Here is a 13,661-nt window from a genome sequence, read left to right as displayed (position 1 = left end):
ATAACCAGCCATAATTCGAGAAAAAGTGAACATGCCTAATGCGTTTAGCGACCGGATCACTCACCAATACAGATACTGGAGACAAAAACAGTAACACAGTTCAGGGCCTTGATATCTAGGGGCAAGCATCGCTGAAAACTTATTGAAAGCCTTACTGGTGGGATAACATTTAACATACACCTGATCACCAACTTTCAATTTAGGTGACCTTCTACATTTATTGCACTTATTCTTGACTTTCTCAAACGACAGAGACAAATTCTTCTTTGCTTCATTCCAAATTTTTTGAACGGCATTAGATTTAGACAATTCCGGTAGGAGATCTTCGATACACAGAACAGTGGACATGGAAGGATATGGGATAAAACCGAATATGAGAGACATAGGTGTCCTACCATGTGATTCGCGAGTAGCAGAGTTGAAGGCATGGGCCAACCAGTGTAGACAAGAATCCTATTTGGATTGATTGTCATGATGATACGCAATCAGTGCAGACCTTAGGTTTCTATTCATCATCTCAGCATATGAAGTGTTCGGATAGTACGGAGTGATAGTAACGTGATAGATGCACAACTCGGACAGATACCCTTTGAGTGAACTACTAGTGGAGGAACTGGCATTGTCAGAAACTAGAAATTTGGGAGGACCAAAGGATGCAAAAATATAATTTAAACAGTAATAGAAGTACGAGATCTAGTGGATCTGGTGAGAAAGATCCAACAAAACCTACAAAATGCATCTATACACCCAAATATATGAGTGCTTCCTAGCGAAGACCTAGGGATAGGGCCGACGTACTCGATGAATAGCCTTTCCACAGGACGAGAGGCTTGTGACGATGACAACAATCCAACAAGGTTATTTAAGTTAGGCTGACTAATGGCACAAGATTTACAAGCTTTAATCATAGTTCTGATGTCACTGTCCATCTTCTTCCAGATGAAGTACTGTCTGATTTTCTGCCGGGGTTTGAAAGTACCCAGATGACCGTGAATGGGAGAAAAATGGTAATAATTAAATATGACTGGTACAAGAACTTTAGGGACAAAAATTTTGAGATTATGGTCCTTCCGAACTTTATAACAAGGAACACCCTTAGATCAAGAGTAAGGTTTCACTTCAGTCCCATCATTAATTGTGCTGATGATCCCTTTCAATTCTGGGTCCGATTGTTGATGGACCTCAAACTCGTGGTACAATAAAGGAAGGTCCGAAAGGATGGCATTAACATCAACAGCATTAACTTTAAGATTTTCGACATCAGGGTTCACACCAGTACCATAATTTCCAACAAACATACTACTCAAGCTAACGGCAATGACATTTTCAGAACCTCAAATATGTTCAGCATTGAAACTGAAAGATGAAATACGAAGTTCCCATCTAATTATTCTACCGGTTCTTTTGGGCCGATTTAGCACCCAAGAAAGAGCTTGATTTTCAGTTTCTAAGGAAAATTTACGTGTACGATCAAGGGCCTAAATTTCTCAAGGGCAAACAATACATCGAGATATTCCAGTTCTTAAATAGAGTATTTGCTTTCCAGATTGGTAAGGATCCTATATATGTATACCGTATATGTATAGGCTACATGTCTACGCCCACCTTAATATTCTTGCAAAGGGACACCAGTAATAGATTTGCCTGAGGTATCGATTTGTACAAATAAGCGCTTATTGAAATCTGGGATCGCCAACACTGGGGCATTGATTAGAGCCACTTTCCATGAATCGAAGGCTACCTGTTGGGCACTGTCCCAAGTGAACTTTATATCTTTCCTTCTAAGATAGTTCAACGGAGCAGCAATTTTGGCAAAGATGGGGATGCATTTCCTGAAAAGGTTCACCATACCGATGAAGCGGGCAGCACCTTTAACGTCCCTAGGGCTTGGAAATCTCTGATGGCCTGAGTCTTAGAATGGTCTACTGAGACACCATCTGATGAAACTACATGCCCGATAAAGGGCATGCTAGGCATGTCGAATGCAACCTTGGATAGTTTCACCGTAATTCCGGCCTTCTTTAGGCGTTGCAAAACTTCCCTGACGTGTTCCTCAAAGGTGTTAGAAAAGTTTTCGAGGTCGTCCAAATAGTTGAACTCAAACTTCAAATTTATGTCAGGGAGGATAGATTTCATTAGTCTGGTAAGGACGGTAGCACCACATGAAAATACAAAGGGCAACCTCAAGAACTCGTAGATATTATAATCGGTGATAAAGGCCGTAAGGAGAATTTATCTTTTAGATAAGGGTACCTGATAATACGCCTGGTTCAGGTCAAGTACAGTGAAGAATTTTGCCCCAGAAAACCACCCGAAACAAGTGTGCAAGTCCGGCAATGGAATAGATTGAAGTACTATCTAACTATTCAAGTTAAGATAGTCGATAATAGCTCTGAGACCAGCAGAGGGCTTGGGTACCAAGAATACTGGGGAAGCACATGGTGAAGTAGAGGGTCTGATAACGCCTTTCTCTCAATTGTTAAATTATATTTTTCAAATCAAACGTACCTGGTGGGGAAAAACGATACGGGGGAGATCTGACCGGTTGGTTGTCCGATAACTAAATTTCGTACTACAAAACGTCGGTTAAACCAAACTTGCTGGTGAAAACTTCACTGAATTCTCTATAAAGGGCACGGAATTGATTGGCTTCCACATTCCCTAAATGACTTATATCAAATCTGTAGATGTCGCTAGCTTCAACCGAGGGAGGATAACCAACACAATAAACAATAGAGACATTCAACGGAACATCGATTAAGGCAAATTTAATATTAAGTGAACATTTAAAAAAGAAATTTCTACTTTGCAGGTCTAAAACTAGCCCGGCGCTAGAAAAAAATTGGTACAAAGAATTAAATTGAAGGAAATGTTAGGAGTTACTGAAAATTTGATCTTTCGGTTCAATTTACCCATCTTAATTTAACCTTCACAAAACCCAAGATTTTCAATAATTCACAATTAGCAGAAACACATTTGACATTGGTATGTTCCAATTCATGCAACTTAAATGAAGATTTCATTTGGTAATACTATGCAGTATTAAACACACCACACTTCCAGTATCAAGCAAATCATTTACAGGTTCATTATTTACTTAAACAAGAGCACAAGTACCTTGGGAGACCACATGAGCAGAAATATTATTGTACTGGTAGGGACATGTAGTTCTTTCGGAAGCTATAGAATGTTCAAGATTAAGACGGTTACACACCATTTTTTTGGCATCTAGTCATTGACCACTATTTTGAACCGACAAGGGGCAATTTTTGCTAATGTGCTGTTCAAAGCCACAGGTATAAGAACCGTTAGGATTACGCTTGACAATAGGATAAGTGTTCCTCAAATGATTTTTGGACCCACAGTTGAAATATTTACGACCATTTACTTCTTTAGAGGTTGGAGAAGCAACAGGATACGCCGGTTTAACAGGAGGGGGAATGTTGGCAGGTCTAGAGGCATCCCCGTGTATAACGTCTTCAACGAATGAACACGCCTCTTCTAGTTCCTTAAAATTGGTCGGACACCGAGTCAAAGAAAGATAGGGGCGTTATGGAGATATACTCTTTAGAATCCTAGCCAATATTTCCTCTTCGGGAACGGAAATTTTAAATACAGTAAAATCTCACGTCCAGATTATAACTCAGTAAATTCTCATGCTGAAACTGTGTTCTAAAGCAGTGTGGCAGGATTAAGCTCTGGAGAGCAAGAGAGGGGATGAATTTTGCCAGCACCATTTAATGGAAGGCATTGATCGACAGGTTTCGGGATATGGCTTCAGAAATCTCTCTTTTCAAGATCCCTTCGCAATGAGGGAAGGGGGCACGGAAAATACCCAAATCGTCAACCGAATAAACGCTACCAATATCAGTTAACTCGACGAGAAATCGGAGGAACCTAATACTCTCCTCAATAGAATTAGCCGAAAAGTTACATACTCCCTTAAAAATTTATTTCAAACAATTAGAAGAGGAAGCAGAATCAAATTGCCTAACAAGTTTTCTAAAATTGGGGTCGTCATACAGCAGGTACTTTGGTTATGAGCAGAGGACGCCATAGGGCTTGGGGAAAGATTAGAAGTAGGCACGATGGGATTACATATTTCAGAAATCGCCAGGTTTTCGATATCACTGCTGGATAACAACAGGTCCAGATCAGCAGAAATACCTGAAACAACAGTTAGCAATTTAATGCATTCGGATATAAGCTCCGCGTCAGGTTTTATCGCAAGTAAATCCTAAATACGCCCCGAGTAGTGGCTTGCTCTTGCCCGTAGTCGGTTTATTTGAGCCTTGGATGGAGGCAATTCCGGAAATTCCTCCCTGAATATATTAATCTCCTGCAATGATTCACAAATAACATTTAATTACTCACCATGTCGTTGCGTTCAATTAATGATAGGTTAATTGGAACCTGAGCGTTCGCTGTCAGCAAGGCAGCACATTCTCCCACAGTACCGGCTGGTTCGAACCCGCGAACGGTAAGCTCGTACCCCAACTCCGCCTTTCTAAGCTGATGTGAGGACAGGACTGTACGAGACATCGTCATAGACATGAAACACATTTCCAGAAAAATTACACAAGAAACCTTCATCTCTTTTCACAAATATATCTTACAGTTATTGTTTTCTTAATTCCCATTCAGCCTTCAATCAATTCAACACTGTACTGCAAACGGAACAAAGAGAAAAGGGGAGGATATAATAAGAAGGTATTTAGTTACAAGCCCAAGAAGTACCACAACACAGGACTCTACTAACCAAGGGGTTGTTCAGAAGGAACAACGCACATGAAGCACAAAGCGAAAGTGAAACGACAACACGGAAGTTAGCATTAACCTTACAGAAGGTTGGTAGCGTGCTAGCCTCTGAAGGGAGTTAAAGCTAGCACTATTGAGGTCCCCAAAAATGCAAGGGAAAAGCACAAACAACACATCGCAACAACAAAATCATGAGAGGAAAACAATAGGCTCAAAGGCCTTAGTCGAAATAAAGGAAAATAACAGTGACAGGGCTGAATCGATTCAAAGAAATGAAAATCAAGGGTCTTTAGGAACCAAAAAACTTTAATTCTTAAGTGAGGATTAGTTTAAGATAGTTAAGAACAAATAAAATTTTTGACCAGTATAAGATAGATAAAACAAAATAAAATGTTGACCTCCCTACAAGAAATGTTAAAAAAAGTACTTGAAAATCAGAAATAATTAAAACTTACAGTTGTTACCGGTAATCCATCTTCAAATGCTTTAAATAAGACCTTTACTCTTGATCTAAATTAATGAAAACATTCATTCGGCGGTGTGAATCTTCATTAAGTTCCTTTAAAATTTTGTGTGATTTAAAACCAATTTCTAACCAATGGGTCAACGCAAGGGTGGTAACATAATTAGCAGACAAGAAAAATCGCCTGAAAATAAAAAAAAAACAAAAGATTAATAGGTGGCGAAACTAAATAAGTCGGAACACATCACGGTCAGTACACACTGAAATCAAATAAACATTCACCGTATTGAAGGCAGAAATCAACTATCACGGGCCCAGTCAATCACAAACTTCACAACAATCACAGCAACAACACGTTGCTAGGGAAACCAAACCAGAAGCAACGCGTCAGCAAAAACAAAATAGAGACGGACCCGGCACAAAATTATGTAGGCAATAATTCATAAAACAGGAAAGGATTGCAGAAAAACCATAACTTAAAACACGACATGAAATTGAAAAAATAGATAAGAGTTAGGCGTGATTAGGAGAAGAACTTGCGTGGAACTCCTTGATTCACAGAGAAAATATTACGTTAGGTTGACATTTTAGGCCTAATAAAATTAACAAAAGTTTAAAAGTAAATTTTAAAGAACCGTCGACACCATGCATTTTCCACAAATCAGTATGAAGTTCAGTCAATCGAACCCTAGTAATGTAGTAAACGAACAGTCATTTAGACCAACACAATTATTATTACTTTAGACTTGATGTTTAAAGTTCAATTTTGACCCGCGCGACATTTTAATTCCTTTTTTCTTCTTCTAAAAACACATCCACGAGGTTTAATCCACGTGTAGAGAAAATTACCAACATAAATAATAGAGTTGATTCACTTACAGCTATACAATCCATAGGATGTTATCTTCAACACGATGAAAAAAAAAGAATGCAGATAATTCACACGTGGCTAAGAAAAATAAAAGGTCAACACCATGATCGTAGTGGCTCACAATGCCCGTAAAAGGATGAGGCTGAACCTACGTCTATGTATCTGGCCCAAGCCATCGCGCTGAGATTCCACACAAAACGACTGTCCTCCATCGCTACTTAACTCGGAGTCAATAGCTTCACTAAGGAGAGAACCCCAGGCGGCATACGAGCTGCGCATTGATTGGCTGAGACAAAAGCAGTGCATAGCCACCAGAAATTCAAGTACTAGCTGCGAGTGCGCAGCACTGTCCAGACATGGCACCGCCATACATACTAAGTTGATGCAAATGTGACAAGATAGCCAACTTACAATTGAATAAGGGCAGAGTTAATTGGCAAGAAGCCGAGAGATGCAAATTTCAAAGTTCACATGTCAGTCCTAAGGGTTTAGGTAGGAGAATTGTCGAACATAACTACCGTCATAACACATTTAGCTTTGTTGGTTATATTATAGTAGTTCTTGCGAATTACAAACTTGAAAGTTTCATTTCGGTTTTTGCTTTGTAGTAACATACTGTAATTAGGATACATCTAAAAGTAGTTTACAATTTATGTAGTGTGTAGTATCATATTAGAAATTAGCGTGCTTATTCTATTATTGTAAAATAATTGTCTAGTATTGTAGAAGTATTTGTAGAGACTCTCTTACTAGAATTCTGTTGTTGTGATTAGGGTAGGCTTAACTACAGTTTAGAACTGTGTAATTCATGTGTATTCCTTTCGGTATTCCATAATGGCAGTTATTATCCTGCTAGGGTGTTGTAGGATAAAAATTATAGTACGACTAAGGAGTATCATAGCGTAGCAGTATATTAATTAGCTTATGGAAGGAAAGGGACATGTAAGGTAGGGGATATTAAGAGACAAGAGGAACATGGTCATGGGAGGGAGAAGGGGGATGAGGAAGTAGCTTCTGCCTGTCAGGAAAGACAGGGCTGACCAGGAGGGAAGGGGATCAAATGCAGTGGGTAGGGGAGAGGCTCTGGCCATGGAGGATTCTTTTGATAGACGTGTGGGAAAAGTGTTTAGAGGAAAGGGAAACAGGGTAGAGTGATATCCAGGAATTAGGTTGAGGGAGATGTTGGGGAAAGTAGAAGAGAAGGAGCGGGGAAAGGAGAAGGTGGTAGTATTTGATGTTGGTACCAACAATGCAAGGCAAACAGGTATAAACAACAAAATAGTTGGGGATGTGTGGGATCTGGAAACTGCAGCACCGGTGAAGTTTAATGAAGCGGCGATCGTTATCAGTGAAATACATGTGTATGTGGGATAAGGACCGGAACGTGATTGGGGATTTAGATGAGACTATGGAGTGGGTATGTGGGAAACCGGGATTGTAATTGTTAGATACTAATGGGTGGGTTGGTGATAGGGATCTGCGCTCAGATAGCCTGCACTTAAACCGCTGTGGTACGTATAAGTTGGGACATTTGTTCAAAATGGTTACGGGGCGGTGCATTCAGGATATGGGGTGGTCTAGCGAGCGATGTTAAGGGTACAAGGATCCGAATGTCAAGTAGGGATTGCATAAAAATGTCCTAATTTTAAGAGCTTCTTTTCTTCGTCGTGGCATCTGCCTCATCTCCTGTCTTCATTTCTTCGTCTCATCGGGGTTCTGCATCATCGTGGTATCTGCGCCATTACATTGGACTATCTGTGCCACTTTAACCGCCATCTTCATATTGTCGTGCCGCTTTGTCACTTCTTCGGCAACAATTCTTCGGATTTTTTCTGGGTGGTGGGAGTATGTTACGAGCTCCCGATCTCAACACATTTTTCTTACCTTCAGCATACTTCTCCGCTCCGTTCTACTACTCATTATACTGCTCTGCCTGCTTGCTAGTCTGCTTCACTACTGCTTGCGCTGTCGCTTCTCCCCACGCCACCACCTGACGTCACCTGCTTCCAGCATTTTCTAGACTTGCCTTCTCTGGCGTATATATACTCGCCGCTTTCCTTCGACCATTGATCAGGTGTGCTTCGTGTTTTGTAATAGGCAGTGGGAGCTCCTGCATTCCGCACGGCTGGACCGTGTGCTGTTAACTTTCTTCTTCTTCCTCTTCAGACCGGGTGAGCAGACTAGTATTTTATACTATGTTTTCTATACTTGCCTTTCCCTTGCCTTGAGAGGCTTTACTACTATTTGATTCTGAATTTTAGTCCCTTCAGGACTCTACGTCAAAATACTATTATGGTGCACAAATTTTCGTTCTGAGACTTCTTCTCCGAGTGTGTAAGAAGGGAGTGGTGGACTGCCAACCTTATCAGTGACTTTGAACTTTGCGTGTGTTGTAATCAACGTTATTATTTCCAACTGGGACTATGCAGCCTGATCCCTACTTGAATTTTCATCCTCCTTGTTTCCCTTCCTAAAATATTTTTTCTCTTTCTCGTGTGTTCCCTTGTCCTTTCCCCTTTTCTTTCTTTCTACCTATTATTATGAAGATTTTAAAAACCTAATCACTGTGTAATTGTGGTCTGCGAATCGAATAGTGTACTTTCTCTGGTCTTTGAAATGTTCTGTCATCTTTCTTATTTGAAGCAAGCCTGGTTGACCTTGGGGGATTAGACATTGTTTTTACTTGCACTTATATTAATTTCCGGAATGTTCCATTCTATTTGTGAAAGATTGAGTATCCCTTTTCAAAGTATTGGTACTTTACTGTGAGTGACTCCTATTTTGTAAAAACCTGTCCAAATCTAGTCCTTTGAAATTTAACTGGACAATCATTATTATAACTATTTTCAGCACCTGTGTAAGCCAAAGATATCTATTTTTACTCGTTGTTGTATAATGCTTCTTGTTTCCATTCTGCTGTCGTTATAATATATCTGTTATTGAAACCTGTTATTTGGGAGTTCTTTTTTTATTCCCTCTCATCATACTACGTGTACCTACTACGGAAATCCTCTGGGAAAATAGGGCCCAAATATTATTTGTACGCTACTCAGTTGAGGTCTTGCTATCTTACCTTTACTGCTTATGATATATTATTATTGTACGCCACTCAGTTGAGGTCTTGCTATCTTACCTGTACTGCTTATGATTGTTCGGTCTCGATATTTCGACGCCGCAAATATCTCGTACCACGCTTCCCTGCGCTCTGCTTGTTGTGTGGCACTATTTACACGCTTCAATGTATGTCATCCTTTCTTTTTTTTTTTGTAGGAATAATTATTTGTTTTCGAATTAATAAACAGAGATCGCCACAACGGTAACAATGACATTTAAAATAAGATACAAAATTAGAAAATTTAAAAAAGCGGCTGGAATTGATAAGATTTCTAGGACTATACTAATACAATGGGTTGGAATATAATACCGTATTTGAAGTTCTTACTTGATTATTGTTCGTATGAAGGAGCTATGCTAATTGAATGGAGAGTTGTTATAGCAGTCCCTGTGTATAAAGGAAAGGGTGATAGACATAAAGCTGAAAATTATTGATCAGTCAGTTTGACATGCATTGCATGTAAGCTTTGGGAAAGCAATTATTCGGATAACATTAGACATGTTGCGAAATTAATAACTGATTCGATAGAAGGCAGTTCGGGTTTGAAAGGTAGAGAAGCTCAACTTTTAGAATTCCAGCAAGATACAGCAGATACCTTTGTTTCAGGAGGTCAACTGGTCTGTATCGCGATTGACCTGTCTAAGGCACTTAGTAGGGTGGATCATGGGAGGCAGCTGAGTGCGATTTGGCAATACCAAATAGTGGCTGAATGGGTTGCTATAATTCTAGAAAGTAGATCTCAGAGAATTAGAGTCGGCAAAGGTTTGTCTGACTCTAATAATTAAGAGGGTAATTCCCCAAGGAAATTTTATTGGACCTTGATATTTTCTTATACATATTTAGATGATATCAGTAAATTCCGTCTCCATGGCTAAATGGTTAGCGTGCTGGGCTGTGGTCCCAGAGGTCCTGGGTTTGATTCCAGGCATGGTTAGAAATTTAAACCATTATTGGTTAATTTTGCTGAAACGGGGCTGGGTGTATGTGTCGTCTTCATAATCGTTTCATCCTCATCACGACGCGCAGGTCGCCTACGATCGTCAAATCAAAAGACCTGCACCTGGTGAGCCGAGCATGTCCTCGGACACTCCCGGCACTGAAGGCAATACGCCATTCCATTTCATATGAGTAAAGAACTGGAATCAGAGATAAGGATTTTGGCGGATTATGTTATTCTGTATAGAGTAATAAATAAGTGACAAGATTGTGAGCAATTGAAAATCACCTCAACAACGTTGTGAGATAAACAGCAGGCAATGGTATCATGATAAACGGAGTTAAAGGTCTGGTTGTGAGTTTCGCAAATAGGAAAGGTGCTCTCAGTTTTAATTACTGAGTTCACTGGGATCACTGTAAGGACCTAGGTGTTAATAAACGGAAAGATCTTAATTAGGGTAATCACATAAATGTGATTGTAAATAAAGGGTATATGTCTCTGCACATGTTTATGAGGGTGTATAGGGGTTGCAGTAAGGATGTAAAGGAGAGGGCATGCAAGTCTCTGGTAAGACCCCAAATAGAGTATGGTCCCAGTGTATCGGATCTTCACCAGGATTACTTGATTCAAGAAATGAAAAAATCCAATGAAAAGAAGTTCGATTTTTTCTGGGGGATTTCAGAAAAAAGAATTTGCGTTATATAAATTTTGGTTTGGGAAGACATTGGAGAAAGACGAGCTGCTCGACTAAATGGTATGTTCTGAGTCATCAGTGGAGAGATGGCGTCTACATTAGTAGACGAATATATTTGAGTGATGTCTTTTAAATGAAAACAGATCAAAATATGAAGATGAAGTTAGAATATAATAGAAAAAATTGGGGCAAATGTTTGATTATAGGAAGGGCAAATAGAGATTGGAATAACTTATCGATGGAGATGTTCAATAAGTTTCCAATTTCTTTGGACCATTTAAGAAAATGCCAGGAAGCAACATATAGGAAAATACCACCTGTGCGATTGCCTTACATGCAGATCAATAGTGACTGATTGCATAAAATGCACACACAAAAAGCCCCACTAAGGTAATTAACATGCGGAAAAATATGAAGTATTCTGAAAAATACCGAAATTAATTGAAAAGCATTGAAAGCAATCTCGGACTCAGCGGGTTGGAAACGCGCGAAGTCCATCCGACAGTAAACTCGAAAACATGACATGCATCCTATTTTACAAAAAGGTATAAATGCTTCCACCGGGCGTGTTTTCTAGAAATTATTTTGATTTTTTAACTTTGAGATTGAAATTCTGAATGTGTTCGGTGTGGGGTGTTTTGGGTGAGTGAGTGACGGTTGGTGGTATGGGTAGGTCTGTGTCGTATTTTTAGGTAAAGTATGTACGCTCAGAATATGATCTCGCCATGCACCAGAATGGGAATGGTAAGACAATGCACCAAAAAAACACAAGGCATAAACCAGGATACTAATCGAACTGACGCAGTACTAATCAACGCACGTGATGGCGTAGCAAAAGGGATGTAACAACACTCCCAAAAAAAAAAAAAAAATATATATAAGTCCGTCAGTGCACAAGTTCACAGGTAGTTTTCAATTTTCAAGGTGAAAGGTTTTCAGCAGAGCGCATAATGGAAGCATTTTCACTGAGTCCATATATTCAGAGGAACCGAGGTAGGTACCAAATTTTGAGGGCAAGGAAAGGCGTACGACAACAAAAAAAAGGGCAAAGAAGAAATAGTTTTTTCATAATATCAATATATTAACAAAAAACACCCAGAAGAAACATTTACAAGCCAAAGAAAACAACAATCATCCAAAGGTCAGTTAGTTCTGACTTCCAAAAGAGAAAAAAACAAATGGGACGACCATATTAATTTTCTGATTTGTTTTTCAAAGAGAACAGCTAGAGTCGAAACCTTCAATAATAATACAACCTCTTTTACATGAGGAGTGTCCTACACAAGGAAAACAGAAATTTACGTATAAACACAAAAAAAACATTAAAATTTGAAAGACACATGGGCCACTGTACAATAATACAAGTAGAAGAAAAAAGCGCGGAAGGGATGCGGAATAGGAAGGTGGGGAAAGGGGAGGGACGTGAAAAAAGAGTACCAATGGCTGCCAACAGGGTTTTGGAAAATTAGGATCAGTCAGTATCGATGAAATTCCAAAATAGCAAACAGAAGCTAGGTGATAGTTCAATTGATTCTATTCATGCGTTTGCTCGGGAAAACAGTTGAATTTCAATGGTTCATATCGCAGCAATCACTAGACGTATCACAAAGTCCAACTTCGGAGTAAGATGGTAATGTTATTCCAAAGTAAGGTACCGCTATCAATAGCTGCAGTTAGCTTATTATCAACATGAACTGTCATTGGTGGCCAGTAACGGCATTTTGAAAATTAAGGAAGTGCAGCATTAAAAGAAAGTTCAAAAAACAACATAGAAATGAAATAAATTAAAGTTTTCGCTCACCCGTCCAGCAGTCGCAGCTTTTCAATGGTATACAAAAGCACATTTTAAAAGAAACATTGCACACAGTCCAGCTGGTAGCAAAATAAAACCAACTCCTCCCTCCACACAACTCGTCGTGTACATCCGAACTCCCTGCTCAAGCCCAGAGCAGGCCAATTTATATTGAGGTAGAAGCGTCCAGAAAGGACGAGAGCATACAGTACCCAATGCGCAGCGAAGCGGTAGGGGAAGGAAAGAGGGAGGGTAAGCAGCACGAGCAGTTGAAACTGGACGGGCGAAGAGAGCACAGGCAGGTTAGTAGCGGCATATGCAGCGTAGTAAACGTAGAATCCATAAAACAGTAGAAAAATTCGGAGCACGTTATATCGGGATCAGATGCTAAGAAAGAATAATTATCTACGATCTGAACAAGTCACTCTGTAGTGATAAGAATCGAGGGCTGTGAAGAAAGGAAGCAGCAGTCCAGAAAGGAGTGATGTTTACATAGAACAGACGGTAAAGGAAATCAAGGATGATCTTGGAAAAGTTGTTAAAATACAAGGAGAGGAATCAAAATTCTGATATTTATAGGTGTTATTTTTATTTTATCTGAGTCTGGAGACTATCTGGAGAAAATGCTGAATGGTATGGGCACAGTCTTGGAGAAGATGTACAAGATCAAAATTAATTAATTAATTAATTAATTAATTAATTAATCCAAAACTAATGTAATGTAATGTTGTCGAATGTAATCAGGTGATGCAGGAGATATTAGATCAGGAAATTAAGTCTTAGAGGATGTTGTTACTGGGGTAGTAAAATAACGAATGAAGGCAGAATTAACATAAAATTTAGACTAGAAAATGCAAAGAAGTCCTTTCTTAAGAAACTAAATTTGCTCACTTCGAACATTGATATGGGAATTAGGAACACTTCTTTGAAGAATTTCGTGTAGAGCGTGGCATTACATGGAAGGAACTAATCTAGGATAACTAGCTCAGAAAGAAAGGGAATAGAAGCTTTTGAAATGTGGTGTTACAGAA

The sequence above is a fragment of the Anabrus simplex genome, chromosome 5 (assembly GCF_040414725.1).
Source record: "Anabrus simplex isolate iqAnaSimp1 chromosome 5, ASM4041472v1, whole genome shotgun sequence".
In the NCBI taxonomy this organism is placed as follows: Eukaryota; Metazoa; Arthropoda; class Insecta; order Orthoptera; family Tettigoniidae; genus Anabrus; species Anabrus simplex.
The sequence above is the reverse complement of the archived record's forward strand: the minus strand, read 5'-3'. Positions refer to the sequence as shown.